This window comes from Chiloscyllium punctatum, unplaced genomic scaffold, assembly GCF_047496795.1.
Source record: "Chiloscyllium punctatum isolate Juve2018m unplaced genomic scaffold, sChiPun1.3 scaffold_121, whole genome shotgun sequence".
NCBI classification, from domain to species: domain Eukaryota; kingdom Metazoa; phylum Chordata; class Chondrichthyes; order Orectolobiformes; family Hemiscylliidae; genus Chiloscyllium; species Chiloscyllium punctatum.
The window spans coordinates 3,047-19,759 of NW_027309855.1; positions in this window are offsets into that span (position 1 = coordinate 3,047).

The following is a 16,713-nucleotide window of genomic DNA, read 5'->3' on the forward strand; positions in this document are numbered from 1 at the left end:
GCCTGTTGCAGAGGTATGTCCCAGCATGTCAGGACAGTCCAATGAACAAACACACAGGAGAATAATGTTACAGCTTTGTGGGTATTGTCGAGTGATGCTAGGGGGAGGTGGCAGTAATATCACACACTGGGCTGAGGGGTGGCAGATGGAGTTTAGTTTGAATAAATGCGAGGCATTGGATTAGGTAACTCAAACAAGAACAGGACCTAAACAATTAAAAGCTGGGCCTTTGGCAGTGCTGTAGTACAGAAAACCTAGGCCGTCAGGTTTAATTCTTTAAAATTTGCATCTCATATAGATAGTGGGGTTAAGAAAGTGTTTAACACACTCTGCTCCACCAGGATAGGGGGTTCCAAAACAAGAGGGCATAGGTTGAAGGTGAGGAGGATTGATTTAGAAGGGACATGAAGATAAATGTTTCACACAGAGAGTGGTGTGTGTAAAGAAAGTGCTGTCCGAGGAAGTGCTGAAGGCGGTTACAATCGCACATTTAAAAAGTATCTGAGAGGAGGGATATTGACCAAATGCTGGCAAATGGGACTGGATCAGATTTGATATCTGATCGGAGTGAACAGATTGGACTAACGGGTCTGTTTCCGTTCTGCATGACTCTCTGAGTCTATAAGAGGGATGACGAAAAATTCTGAAAGGACCTTTCAAGTCATAATTCTCTTCGCTGGAAGTTTATCGTGCCTTGATGTTCATGTTGATTGAAAGCTGTGTTAGGTAAATATTTGACAGAGAAGTGAGTCATGCATAATGGGACGCAGACAGGAAAGTGGGGCTGAGACCACAACCTGATCAGCCACAATCTTAGTGCCTGGTGGAGAAGGCTCAAAGTATCTAATGACCCACTCCTGCTCCTCAGTCCCATGTTCCTGTGTTCCATTCAGCCCATCAAACCTGCTAGACAGGAGCAGTTGGAGGCTACTTACTCCTATAACCTGGTGCACAGAAACAGAGGAGACCATTCGACCCTTCAAGACTGTCCCACACGGTTTGAGGTGATTTGGGAAATGTAATTGGGAAGCCCAGGCTGGGTATGAAAGTGGCCCCTCATCTCTCTTTACAGAGCTTCCCCTCTCTGCAACTTGTGATTCATTTGTTGGTCATGTTGTGGACCCAGATTCTCTGTGAATACAGCCCCCATACCTCACCCAGAGATGGCTCACAAAATCCTCTGGTCTCCCTGACTGCAACATTCAATAACAGAACTTCCATGAAAATAACACCCACTAACTTTCCAATAACAGAATGGGAGAACATCAGAAACAGGGGCAGGTCATTCACTCCCCAAACCTGCCTTGCCCTTCACTAAGATCGTGACTGATCTGCTCTCGGTCTGAAATCCTCTTCAATACCCAATTCTTCATCGCCCTCAACTCTCTGACAGGTCAATATCCATCTACCTCCTCTTCAAACACTTTCAGTCGTCTTGCTCCCTAACTTTCTTGAGAAGAGAAACCCTGACATTCAATACCATTTGTTTGAAGAAAACACGTGTTGTTCCTATGCCATGGCCTATTGATATGAACAAAAGAGGTTGACTCAAGGGTTCAGATAAAAATGACTGGCCCTGATATCAAGGCAGTGGTTGACTTTTATTGACATAAAGGAGCTTAACAAAACTGGACTTAATCGGAATCAGAGTAACCTCTCCAGTGTTTGGGGTCAAACATGGCACAAAGGAAGATGTTCATCATCTCAGTCCTGGGTCACCTCTGTACGAGATCCTCAGGGTAGCTTCCTCTTCACAAACATCTTCAGCTGCTTCATCAATGTCTCCCCGCCCCCACCCTCCACACCATAAGATCAGAAAGTGGGGATGGTCACTGAAGATTCCACAATGTTCAGAACATTTTGTCCCCCGTCAGCTCCTGAACTGGTTTGTGTCCATGTGCAACAAGACCCAGACTCCATTGAGGTGTGTGCTGTTAAAATGTCCACAACATTCATGTAACAGCACTTCCTGACACTGCACATTGCCACAGTAAAACAAGAGTTCATTCACCGCCTCATGCTGTTTTCACAGGAATATGAGGAAGCCATTTAGTCCATTGAAACTTTTGGAGAAGAACAAGGACAGCCGATTCAGTGCCTCCAGCCTATCACTCAGAAAGAGAAGGAGTCCAGTGTGATGGTCCACACCAGAGCCCCTCGAAAATATTTGAAGGCGGTAACCTAGACTCTAATGTTTTCTTATTTTAAAGGAAATATAAAGTGTCTGTCGCAGATGCAATGTGACTGATCAAACTACTCGGTGTGAAGAAAACACCATTTATTTAAACGCGGAAGATAAAATAAAACCAAAGAAAGAGGAATTTAGAAGAACGTAATTGTATTGGGCAACGAAACAGAATAATCGATCTAGGAGCTATTACTAATGAACTAGTCCAACATAAGAAATTCCCATAAACACAGCCCTTAGCAAAAAGGAAAATTCAGGAATTGAAAACAGCATCAAGAGAAAATTCAGATAGAGTAGCAGCCAGGAGACATTCCCTGAGGCTTCCAACTCTTTGGAGACCACTATAGTTTTTGATGTTACTGAGAAACCAAAACCCAGAGATCCGAATCTGTGAGAGCTGGCCACACCCATTCAGGCTGCATTAAAATAAACCTAAGGCCTCCCTAGCTGTTTACTGAAGTGGTCTTAACTAGCCAGCTTGGTAACGATCGTTCAATCTCTCTCTTAAAAGAAACCAGGATAAAAATAATCTCTTTAAGCTGCAACATTGTCACACTTGTCAGCACATCTAGTTGTTAAACAGGAACCAGGGGTAACCAGTCAGGCCCTTGGCCCTATCCAATCCGACGAGGAAGAAGCCAGTCAGTCCCTTGAGTCACTTATACAGGGACAGTAGGAGGCCATTCCCACCTCAATGCACTTACACGGGGGCAGAATGAGGGAATTGATGCTGATTCCTGATCAATGTCTTATGCCTGAAACATCGATTCTCCTGCTTCTCGGATGCTGCCTGACCTGCTGTGCTTTTCCAGCAATCAACGCTCTACTCTGATCTCCAGCATCGGCAGTCTTAAGGGTCTCCTAATTGATGCTCTAACGTGTTGAATAAGTGGGGCAGAGGCTGCACAGACAGATTGCTCCACGTTGTTCCTCTTGTCTCTGTTGCTTATGATACACATGTGGGACTTTAACGTGGTTTTCTCACGGTGAGGAGGGAAGCCATATGTCTTGTGTGAAGTCTCAAGAAGGCATCTTCCATATCCAAGAAGACAGCCTGGTGTTCTCTATGCAGGGTGGAAGCTGGTGGGAATGGCTACCTGTTTCCGATGGAAGGTATTGTGGCTGCTGTTGGGGATTGTGAATAACCTGATGTACAGTACAGGGTTCACTCACCGACTGCACAATAACTTTGGGAGAGTTAATTTAGGCATATAAACTATTAGGAAGGTCACGTTAGACTGATGAATGGACTCTCTAAGTTCAAATAATGTTGATCTTGTTCATGTTGATCTTGTCTAGTGCACGTCCTGTTCAGTGTAACCTGTATGCCTTACTCTGTCCAAGTCTATTTCCACCCTATGATCTGTCTGGCCATGCTTACTATGATCTGCCTCCACTGCTCATAAATAAAGTGTTTCCCTGTACTGAGGTACACGTGACAATAAATCACACCAATTAATCCTGAGTAAAGTATGGAATTTCTCACGCTATCAATATCTCTTTTGGAAATAAGTGATCGCTGCCACACCTCGTGTTTCAGCATCACCATTTCTTCATCTCTCACAGCTCTACAGATTAAACACTCAGCTTATTCACTCTATCCTCATGTTACCATCACCCGTGTCTGTGGTAAGGAGATCATTCCTTACAAAGAGCATCAAATCTGTAGAGAGTGCCCCAAATGCTCTCTCAGCAAGGCTCTACAACAGCAGGAAGATGGCTTTACTTATGTACTCGAATCATCTTTCAATGAAGGACAGCATACCATTGACTGCACCCATTACTTACACAGGGTTTGATTCGGAGCAGTCAGCATAGACTTGTGATTGGGAGATCATGCTTCCCAAATTTCTTAGAGTGCTTTTATGAAGTGATCAAGAATGTTGATGAGGGCAGAGCGGTTAACGTAGTCTCTATGGATTTCAGTAAGGCCTTTGATAAGGTTCCACATGGCAGGCTGCTCTGGAAGGTTCCATCACGTAGAATGCTGGGGGAACTGGCCAATTGGATACATAGTTGGGTTGTTGATAGGAACCAGAGGGATGAACGGAAGGATAATTGTCAGACTGGAGGTTGGGTCCAGAGCTGTTTGTTATCTATGTATTGGTTGAGAATGTACAAGGTATGATTAGTAAGTTTGCAGATGACACTAAAATAAGTGGCAGCATGATCAGTGAGGAAGTTTATCAGAAATTGCAGCAGGACTTTAATCAGGTGGGCAACTGGGCTGAGAAATGGGAAATGGAATTTAATATAGATGTGTGAGGTCTTGCAGTTTGGAATCTCAAATCAAGGCAGGAGTTTCATGGTGAATGGGCGGGCCTTATGGGGTGTAATGGGCAGAGAAACCTTGGAATTCAGGTGCACGGTTCTCTGAGAGTGGAGTCACAGGTAGACAGTGCAGTGAAGAAGGCTTTTGGCACATTGGCCTTCATCAGGAAGGATATTGAGGATAGAAGTTGGGAATTTGGCACATTGGCCTTCATCAGGCAGGATATTGAGGTTAGAAGTTGGGAATTTATGTTGCAGTTACACAGGACTTTGGTAAGGCCGCACTTGGAGTATTGTGTTCAGCTTTGTCACCTTGTTATGGGGAGGATGGTAGTAAATTAGAAAGAGTGCAAAAGAAATTTACAAGGACAATGCCAGGACCCAATGGTCTGAGTTATAGGGAGAGGTTGGACAAGCTAGGACCTTTTCTTTAGAGTGTAGGAGACTAAGGGAGTCCTTATAGAGCTATATAAAATCACGAGGGGTACGGATAGGGTTAATGCTCTCAGTCTTTTTCAAAGTTTAGAGAATCGAGGAATGGACGGGACCAGTTTAAGGTTAAAGGGGAAGGAATAAAAGGGAACCTGAGGGACCACTTATTTACATAAATGGCTGGTACGTGGATGAGCTGCCAGCAGATGTGGTTGAGGGGGGTACATTAACAACTTTTCAAAAGCATTTGGATAAATATGTGGATAGGAAAGGACGAGAAGGATATGGGCCAACTGCAGGGAAAGGGGATTAGTGTGAATGGACATTTACAAGGTGGACTCGAACCCCTCTGTTAATTAAACCCAAACACCCAGAAAATCTCGCCTCACCTTGTAATCTGTTAAAATATGAGCGACACAGATCTCCTACATTCCACTATTTAAACAAAAATTAGCAAGTTTGTTTCTTAACTTTAATAGTGAACACTAAACAAAAACTATTGGCAAATACAAGCCCCTCTTTTCTTTGCTACTTACTATCTGACTCCAACTCTGTAAAAATATGCTGTTCCAACAACCCACATATTAAACGTTACAATCTCAAGACCACACAGTCTCTATCTTCCCCGCTGTGTTCACTCTTTCAGCTGCTGATCTCACGTGGTCATATTTTTTTAAAATGCAAGTATGTTTTACATGAACATGTACCTTTGATAGAGAGTGTTTGAGATGGTCAGTTAGCACTCCTGCTCTACAGCAGTTACTCTGCTGTTGGATGGCAGTGACTCTCCCTCTAGTGTTCAAAATGCTGGATTTATATATGCCCCATGATATAATAATTCTCATAATTTGATTGATTTCCAGGTGTACGAACAATAATATTCAAATTCTATTGGCTTCAGATATTCTGAGCATTATTTAAAGGCTTTGATTGCTTTTGAACTGCTGTCAAAACAGCAACCAAAAACTCAGGCTTCCATTTCCCAGCTAATTGTTACATTTGGAATAGTCTGACCTTTAGCTGGCATCTGTGGCTGTACTTTCGATTCAGCAAAATCCGTCCTATCTTAAAGTGAACAGACATTGATTAGATTCCAGGCAGTAACACACCCCGGCTATCTGTTATTCTGTATACTAACATTCTTGACCCCTCGATTAGATTCCAGGCCGTAACTCATTCTGGGCTATCCGTTATTCTGTATATAACCCACCCTGAACCCCTCGATTAGATTCCAGGCTGTAACTCACTCTGGGCTCTCTGTTATTCTGTATATAAACCACTCTGAACCCCTCGATTACATTCCAGGCTGTAACACACCCCAGAATATCTGTTTTTCTGGATATAAACCACCCTGAAACCCGCGATTAGATAGCAGGCTGTAACTCACTCCGGGCTGTCTGTTATTCTGTATATAACCCACCCTGAACACCTCGAATCGATTCCAGGCTGTAACCCAATCCGGGCTATCTGTTATTCTGTATATAACCACCATGAACACCTCGAATCGATTCCAGTCTGTAACCCACTCCGGGCTATCTGTTATTCTGTATATAACCACCATGAACACCTCGATTCGATTCTAGGCTGTAACTCACACCGGGCTATCTGTTATTCTGGTTATAAACCACCCTGAGCCCGGCGATTAGATTCCAGGCTGTAACTTCCTGTCAGGGTTGAAAGGGAAGGCTGGTAGTTATTGGGAATGCTGGCTGACTAAAGAAATTGAGGGTTTCATTCAGAAAAAGAAGGAAGCATGTGTCAGGTATAGACAGGATAGATCGAGTGAATCCTTAGAAGAGTATAAAGGAAGTTGGAGTATACTTAAGAGGGAAATCAGGAAGACAAAACGTGGACATGAGATAGCTTTGGAAAGTAGAATTAAGGAGAATCCAAAGTGTTTTTACAAATATATTAAGGACAAAGGGTAACTAGAGAGAGAATAGGGCCCCTCAAAGATCAGCAAGGCGGCCTTTGTGTGGAGCGACAGAAAATGGGGGAGATACTAAATGAATATTTTGCATCAGTATTTACTGTGGAAAAGGATATGGAAGATGTAGACTGTAGGGAAATCAATGGTGACATCTTGCAAAATGTTGCAGATATGCAGAGGAGGAAGTGCTGGATGTCTTGAAATGGTTAAAGGTGGATAAATCACCAGGACCTGATTAGGTGTACCTGAGAACTCTGTGGGAAGCTAGAGAATTGTTTGCTGGGCCTCTTGCTGAGATATTTGTATCATCGATAGTCACAGGGGAGGTGCCAGAAAACTGGAGGTTGGCAAACGTGGTGCCACTGTTTAAGAAGGCCGGTAAAGACAAGGCAGGAAACTATAGACTGGTGAGCCTGACCTCGGAGGTGGGCAAGTTGTTAGAGGGAATCCTGAGGGACAGGATGTACATGAATTTGGAAAGGCAAGGACTGATGCGGGATAGTGGACATGGCTTTGTGCGTGGGAAATCATGTCTCACAAACTTGATTGAGGTTTTTGAAGAAGTAAAAAAGAAGATTGATGAGGGCAGAACAGTGGATGTGATCTATATGGACTTCAGTAAGGCGTTCGACAAGGTTCCCCATGGGAGACTGATTAGCAAGGTTAGATCTCATGGAATCCAGGGAAAAGTAGCCATTTGGATACAGAACTGGCTCAAAGGTAGAAGACAGAGGGTGGTGGTGGAGGGGTGTTTTTCAGTCTGGAGGCCTGTGACCAGTGGAGTGCCACAAGGATCGGTGCTGGGCCCTCTACTTTTTCTCATTTACATAAATGATTCGGATGCGAGCATAAGAGGTACAGTTAATAAGTTTGCAGGTGACACCAAAATTGCAGGTGTAGTGGACAGCGAAGAGGGTTTCCTCAGATTAAAACAGGATCTGGACCAGATGTGCCAATGTGCTGAGAAGTGGCAGATGGCCTTTAATTCAGATAAATGCGAGGTGCTGCATTTTGGGAAAGCAAATCTTAGCAGGACTTCTACATTTAATGGTAAGGTCCGAGGGTGTGTTGCTGAACAAAGAGACCTTGGAGTGCAGGTTCATAGTTCCTTGCCAGTGGAGTCGCGGGGAGATAGGATAGTGAAGAAGGCATTTTGTATCCTTTCCTTTATTGGTCAGAGTACCGATTACAGGAGTTGGGAGGTCATGTTACGGCTGTACAGGACATTGGTTAGGTCACTCTTGGAATATTGCGTGGAATTGTGGTCTCCTTCCTATCGGAAAGATGTTGTGAAACTTGAAAGGGTTCAGAAAAGATTTACAAGGATGTAGCCATGGTTGGAGGATTTGAGCTACAGGGAGACGCTGAACAGTCTGGGGCTGTTTTCCCTGGAGTGTTCAGAGGCTGAGGGGTGAACTTATCGAGGTTTACCCTGGTGTAAGGGAGTCCAGAACTAGAGGGCATAGGTTTAGTTTGAGAGGGAAAAGATATGAAAGAGACCTAAGGGACAACTTTTTCACGCAGAAGGTGGTACGTGTATGGAGTGAACTGTTAGAGGAAGTGGTGGAGGCTGGTACAATTGCAACATTTAAGTGGAATTTGGATGAGTATATAAATCGGAAGGGTTTGGAGGGACATGGGCCAGGTGCTGCCAGGTAGAACTAGATTGGGTTGGGATATCTGATCGGCATTGACAGGTTGGACCGAAGGATCTGTTTCCATGCTGTACATCTAGATGATTCTATGACTCTATAACTCACTCCGGGCTACCTGTTATTCTGCATATAAACCACCCTGAAACCCTCGATTACATTCCAGTCTGTAACTCACTCTGGGGTATCTGTTATTGTACACATAATCGTCCCGAATCCCCTTGATAAAATTCCAATCTGTAACTGACTTCCAATTTTAAGGGACTCTGTACATTAGCCACTTCAATCGTTTGATTAGATTCCAGTCTGTATCACACTCCTGGGTATCTGTTATTCTGTATATTAACCATTCAATCCAAAGCTGTTAAAATTGTCCACAGTGTTCAGGGATGTGTATGTGAGGTGTATTAGTCAGGGGTAAATGTGGGGAAATGGGTCTGGATGGGTTATTCTTCTGAGGGTCAGTGTGGTCTTGTTGGGCTGAAGGGCTTGTTTCCCCACGGTCGGGATTATATGAATGCCCTGGAACCCTCTCGATTAGATTCCAACGTGTAACTCACTTCCATCTATGTGTGACTGGCATGATTCAAAAACACCCCAAAACCTTCAATTCTATTCCACTTCGATAAACACGAGGCGCTGCATTTTGGGAAAGCAAATTTGAGCAGGATTTATACACTTAATGGTCAGGTCCGAGGGAGAGTTGCTGAACCAAGAGACTTTGAAGTGCAGGTTCGTAGCTCCGTGAGAGTAGAGTGGCAGGTGGATAAGATAATGAAGGCAGCGTTTGGTATGCTTTCCTTTATTGGTCAGAGTTTTGAGTATAGGCATTGAGAGGTCATGTTGTGGCTGGACTGGACATGGGTTAGGCCACTGTTGGAATATGGCATGCAATTCAGGTCTCCTTCCTATCGGAAGGATGTTGTGAAATTTGAAAGGGTTCAGAAAAGATTTACAAGGAGGTTGCCAGGGTTAGAGGATTTGAGCTACAGGGAGAGGCTGAATACGCTGGGGCTGTTTTCCCTGGAGCATCAGAGGCTGAGGGGTGACCTTATAGAGTTTTATAAAATCATGACGGGCATGGATAGGAAAAATAGACAAAGTCTGTTCCTCGGTGTAGGGGAGTCCAGAACTAGAGGGCAGAGATTTAGTGTGAGAGGGGAAAGATATGGAAGAGACCTAAGGGGCAACTTGTTCACTCAGAGGGTGGTCCATGAATGGAATGAACTGTCAGAGGAAGTGGTGGAGGGTAGTACAATTGCAACATTTAAAATTCAGCTCGGTGGGTATATGAATGGGAAAGTTTTGGAGGGAGATGGGCCAAGTGCTTGAAAAAGATACTAGAGTAGGTTAGGATATCTGGTCGGCATAGACGGGTTGGACCAAAGGGTCTGTTTCCATGCTGTACATCTCTAGGACTGTATGACTCCGTGATTTTGTGTCTCAATACTTGTCATCTGTTATTCTGTATGTAAACCACCCTGAAACCCTCGATTAGATTCCAGTCTGTCCCTCACTCCTGGGTATCTCTTATGCTGTATGTAAACCCTAAACCCCTCAATTAGATTCCAGTCTGGAAATCACTCCTGGGGATCTGTTATTGGATCTGTGAAATGATCCTTGTTGGATGTTAGACTGAAAACAAGATAAACTAAATGGTCAAATGTTACATTGGGAGCAGGAACACAGAAAGCTGCTGGTTCATTTCTGTTCTGTTATATATCTCAAAGTTTCAAATTTCTGTCACAATCGGGAAAGTATCAAAAGCTGTTTACTGCCCTGCATGAACGCATCATGATAACATGAATTCTCTTGCAAGATAGGAAATGGAGACAGCTTCTGGAAGGTGTCTGTATCCCTGTGTGTGTGATTCGGTGTGTCTGTGATTCTGTGTGCATGTTCAATGTTTTATATATTTTCAAACTGTATTGATGTTGCCAGTCTCTCTTGCTTTTCCTTATTTACACACTCAATGTCGTCGTTTTGCTGATATAAAATGGTTGCTGTGGACAAATCTAAAATGTCTGCCTGACTGATTTGTGTCAGGAATACTTTCAGCAAGGGAGAGGGGGCAATGTGTCAACAGCAATTTCCATTCATTGATGCTAGCAGAGATAGGAAATGGAGACAGCTCTTTGAAGGTGGTTAAAATGTAAATCCCAGAACCTGTTTACAGTGAATGTGGAGAGACAATGTGACATTCCAGTAAGGTCTGCCTTACTTTCCAAGCTCCTAATATCTGAGAGAAACATAATATACAAAACCTGATAGAGCTCAGCCACTGACTTGTAGATTTGCAGCGTTGGATCAGAATAATGCCTGGCGAGGCGTTATCCCAAAGTGAAGGGTTTCTCAAATCCCACACTGACCTTCTGTGGGTTCAAATTGTGTTGTGTCTACAAATAAAAGAAAATAATGTACCTGCAATTGAACAAAACTCTTTTTGGAACTTTGTGCATCTGTTAGTTTAAGTATCTTTCAACAGGATTGAAGATAAATGAAAGAGTGAGAGATAGGTGGCACTGTAACCAGAATGGCAGTGCAGTATTAAAGGTATATTAATACTTTCAGTTAAAGGGGAAAACAGAGGAGGATAGTCTTCAAACAAGGAAACTTGGGAGTCAGTAAAGTTGTGTAGTTTGTGACTGCATTATGTTTGCGTGAGTCAAGATTTGAAACCAGTTGGCCAATAGTACACTTTGTGACTCACTCCCAGTTACAAGTTATTTCACATAAAAAGATTAACATATCCCTCAATTAGATTCCAGGCTGTAACTCACTCTGAGCTATCTGTTATTCTGTATCTAAAACTCCCTGAACCCCTCGATTAGATTCCAGGCTGTAACTCACTCCAGGGTATCTGTTATTCTTTACATGAACCATCCTAAATCCCTCGATTAGTTTCCAATCTGTAACACACTCTAGGCTATCTGTTATTCTGTATATAAACCACCCTGAACTCCTCGATTAGATTCCAGACTGTAACTCACTCCATGGCATCAGTTATTCTGTAAATAAACCATCCTAAACCCCTCGATTGGGTTCCAACCTGTAACACATTCCAGGCTATCTGTTATTCTGTGAATAAACCACCCTGAACCCCTCGATTAGATTCCAGGCTGTAACTCACTCTGGGCTATCTGCTATTCTGTATATAATCCACCCTGAACCCCTCAATTAGATTCCAGGCTGTAACTCACTCTGGGCTATCTGTCATTCTGTATATAAACAGCCCTGAACCCCTCAATTAGATTCCAGATTGTAACTCACTCCGGGCTATCTGTTATTTTCTATATTAACCACCCTGAACCCATTGATTTGATTTCACTTCGTGACATGTTGAGCTCATGTTCCCAACACAATCTAATCTCAATAATGATCAAAGTATCACTGGTCCTCCTATCTGCTGTCACTACCATCATGTTAACTTTCTGATGTTTACGTACATGATTATTTGTAGCAGTGAGTCGCAGGTAGACCGAGTGGTGCTGAACACATTTGGCACATTTGCCTTAATCAGTCAGAGCATTGAGTATAGGAGTTGTGGTGGTATGTTACATCTGTACAGGATGTTGGTGAGGTAACTTTAAGAATACTGCGTACAACTCGGTTTTCTGCAGAAATGACTTACCCGTATGTTCCAGGACTGGAAGCTTGAGCTTTAGGGAGAGGCTGATTACGTTGAGGTGTTTCCCCCTGGAGTGTCAGAGGTTGAGAGGCAACATTATAGAGGTTTATAAAATCATCAGGGGCATGGATATTCTGAACAGCCATGTTCTGCTCCCAAGGATAGAGGAGTCCAGAACAAGACAGCATAGGTTGGAGGGGAGAGGGATAATGATTTAGAAGAGAGCTGAAGATAAATATTTCACACAGAGAGTGGTGTGTGTACAGAAAGTGCAGTCAGAGGAAGTGGTCAAGGCGGGTACAATCACAGGAGGAATATTGGTCAAATGCTGGCAAATGGGACGAAATCAGATTTGATATCTGATCGGAGTGAACAGATTGGACTAAAGGGTCTGTTTCCATTCTGCATGACTCTCCGATTCTATAAGATGGATGACAAATAATTCTGAAAAGGACTTTTCAAGTCGGAATTCTTTTCAGTGGAAGGTTATCGTGTCTCTATGCTCACATTGATTGAAAGCTGCGTTAGTTAAATATTTGACAGAGAAGTGAGTCATGCATAATGGGATATAGACAGGGAAGTGGGGCTGAGACCACAACCTGATCGGCTACAATTTTAGTGCCTGGTGGAGAAGGCTCAAAGTATCTAATGACCCACTCCTGCTCCTCAGTCCCATGATCCTGTGTTCCATTCAGCCCCTCAAGCCTGCTAGACAGGAACAGTTGGAGGCTACTTACTCCTATAAACTGTTGCACAGAAACACAGGAGACCATTCAGCCCCTCAGTACTGTCCCACACGGTTTGAAGTGAATTGGGAAATGTAATTGGAAAACCCAGGCTGGGTACGAAAGAGGCCCCTCATCTCTCTTCACAGAGATTCCCCTCTCTGCAACTTGTGCTTCATTTGTTGGTCATGTTGTACACCCAGATTCAGTGTGAATACAGCCCCCATATCTCACTCAAGGATGGCTCACAAAATCCTCTGGTCTCCCTGTCTGCAACATTCAATAACAGAACATTCATGAAAATAACACCCACTAACTTTCCAATAACAGAATGTGAGAACATCAGACATAGGGGCTGTTGTTCACCTCCCCCCCCCCCCCCCCCCGCAAGCCTGCCTTGCCCTTCTTTAAGATCATGACTGATCTGCTCTTCGTCTCAAATCCTCTTTCATACCCAATTCTTCATAGCCCTCAACTCTCTGACAGGTCAATTTCCATCTACCTCATCTTCAAATACGTTCAGTCATCTAGCTTCCCGAACACTCTTGAGAAGAGAAATCCTGACATTCAATACCACCTGTTTGAAGAAAACACTTGCTGCTCCTATATCATGGCCTATTGATGTGAACAAAAGAGTTTGAGAGAAGGGTTCAGGTAAAAATGTCTGGCCCCGATATCAAGGCAGTGGTTGAATTTTGTTGACATCAAGGAGCTTAACAAAACTGGACATAATGGGAATCAGAGTAACCTCTCCAGTGTTTGGTGTCAAACCTGGCACAAAGGAAGATGTTCACCATCTCAGTCCTGGGTCACCTCTGTGGGAAATCCTCAGGGTAGCTTCCTCTTCACAAACATCTTCAGCTGCTTCATCAATGTCTCCCCGCTCCCAGTCCCACCCTCCACACCATAAGATCAGAAGTGGGGATAGTCGCTGAAGATTCCACAATGTTCAGAACATTTTGTCCCCCGTCAGCTCCTGAACTGGCCTTTGTCCGTAACTAGCAGGATCCAGACTCCATTGAGACTTGTGCTGTTAAAGTGTCCGTAACATTCTTGTAACAGCACTGGTGGGCACTGCACATTGCCACAGTAAAACAAGAGTTCATTCATCACCTCACGCTGGTTTCACAGGAATATGAGGAAGCCATTCAGCCCATTGACACTATAGGAGAAGAACAGGGACAGTCCATTCAGTGCCTCCAGCCTATTACTCAGGAAGAGAAGGAGTCTAGTGTGATGGAGCTCACCAGAGCCCCTCGAAAATATTTGAAGGCGGTAGCCTAGATTCTAATGTTTTCTTATTTTAAAGGAAATGTAAAGTGTCTGTTCCAGATGCAATGTGACTGGTCAGACTCCTCGGTGTGAAGCAAAACACCATCTACTTAAACATGAAATAGAAAATGAAACCAAAGTAAGTGGAATTTAGAATAATGTAATTCTATTGGACAGTTTAACAGAATAATAGATCTAGGAACTATTACTGATGAGCTGTTCCAATATAGGGAAATCCCATAAACACAGCCCTTGGCAAAAAGAAATATTCAGACACAGATTATCACAAATATTTCTCCAATCCAAGAATTAAAAACAGTATCAAGAGAAATTTCAGAGAGGGAAGCAGCCAGGAGACATTCCCTGAAGCTTCCAACTCTGTGGAGACCCCAATAGTTTCTGATGTTGCTGAGAAAGCAAAACCCAGAGATCCCAATCTGTGAGAGCTGGCCACACCCATTCAGGCTGCATTAAAATAAACACAAGGCCTCTCTCGTTGTTTACTGAAGTGGTCTTAACTCACCAGCTTGGTAACGATAGTTCAATCTCTCTCTTAAAATAAACCAGGATAAAATAACCTCTTAAAGCTGCAACATTGTCACACTAGTCAGTACAATGAGCTGTCAAACAGGAACCAGGAGTAACCAGTCAGGCCCTTGGCCCTGTCCAATCGGATGAGGTTGAAGCCAATCACTCCCTTGAGTCACTTACACAGGAACAGCAGGAGGTCATTCCCACCTCAATGCACTTACACGGGGGCAGAATGAGGTAATTTTTGCTGATTCATGACGAATGACTTATGCCCAAAACCTCGATTCTCCTGGTCCTCGGATGCTGCCTGACCCGCTGTGCTTTTCCAGCAATTGATGCTCTATTCTCATTTCCAGCATTGGCAGTCCTCACTCTCTCCTAAATGATGCTCTAACATGATGAACAAGTGGGGCAGAGGCTGCACAGACAGACTGCTCCACGTTGTTCCTCTTGGCTGCGTTGTTTATGATACACATGTGGGACTTTAACATGGTTTTCTAGAGGTGGGCAGGGAAGCCATATGTCTTGTGTGAAGTCTCAAGAAGGCATCTTCCATCTCCACGAAGACAGCCTGGTGTTCTCTATGTAAGGCAGAAGCTGATGGGAATGGCTACCTGTTTCAGACGGAAGGTATTGTGGCTGCTGTTGGGGATTGTGAGCAACCTGACGTTCAGTACAGGTTCACTCACCGACTGCACAATAACATGGGGAGAATTAATTTAGGCATATAAACTATTAGGAAAGTCACGTTAGACTGATGAATGGACTCTCTAAGTTCAAATAATGGTGATCTTGTTCATGTTGACCTTGTCTAGTGCATGTCCTGTGCAGTGTAACCTGTGTGCCTTACTCTGTCCAAGTCTATTTCCACCCTATGATCTGTCTGGCCATGCTTACTATGATCCTCCTCCACTGCTCATAAACAAACGTGACAATAAATCAAACCAATCAACCCTGGGTAAAGTATTGAATTTCTCTATCTGTCAATGCCCCTTCTGGAAATAAGAGATCGCTGCCTCTCCTCGTGTTTCAGCATCACCATTTCTTCGTCTCTCACAGCTCTCCAGATTAAACAGTCAGCTTATTCACTCTATCCCCATATTACTATCACCGGTGTCTGTGGTAAGGGAATCATTCCTTACAAAGGACATCCAAACTTTACAGAGTGCCCCAAATGCTCTCTCAGCAAGGCTCTACAACAGCAGGAAGATGGCTTTACTAATGTACTCGAATCATCTTACAATGAAGGACAGCAAACCATTGACTGCACCCATTACTTATACAGGGTTTGATTCAGAGCAGTCAGCATAGACTTCTGAATGGGAGATCATGCTTCCCAAATTTCTTAGAGTCCTTTGGTGAGGTTACCAGGATGTTTGATGAGGGCAGAGTGATAGATGTAGTCTCTATGGATTTCAGTAAGGCCTTTGAGAAGGTTCCACATAGCAGGCAGCTCAGGAAGGTTACATCTCGTAGAATGCGGGGGGAACTGGCCAATTGGATACACAGTTGGCTTGATGGTAGGAAGCAGAGGGTTGACTGGAAGGGTGTTAGTCAGACTGGAGGCTGGGTCCATTGTTGTTTGTTATCTATGATTTGGTTGAGAATGTACAAGGTATGATTAGTAGGTTTGCAGATGACACTAAAGTAATTGGGAGCGTGATCAGTGAGAATGTTTGTCAAAGATTGCAGCAGGACCTTAATCAGGTGGGGAATGGGCCGAGAAATGGCAAATGGAATTTAATATAGAAGCGTGATGTCTTACATTTTGGGAACTCAAATGAAGGGAGGAGTTTCATGGTGAATGGGAGGGTCTTAAGGTGTGCAGTGGGCAGAGGGACCTTGGTGTTCAGGTGCACGGTTATCTAAGAGTGGAGACACAGGTAGACAGGGCAGTGAAGAAGGCTTTTGGCACACTGGCCTTCATCAGGCAGGATATTGAGTATAGAAGATGGGACCTTATGTTGCAGTTACACAGGACTTTGGTAAGGCCGCACTTGGAGTGGTGTGTTCAGTTTTGTCACCTTGTTATAGGGAGGATGTTATTAAATTAGAAAGAGTGCAGAAGAAATTCACAAAGACAT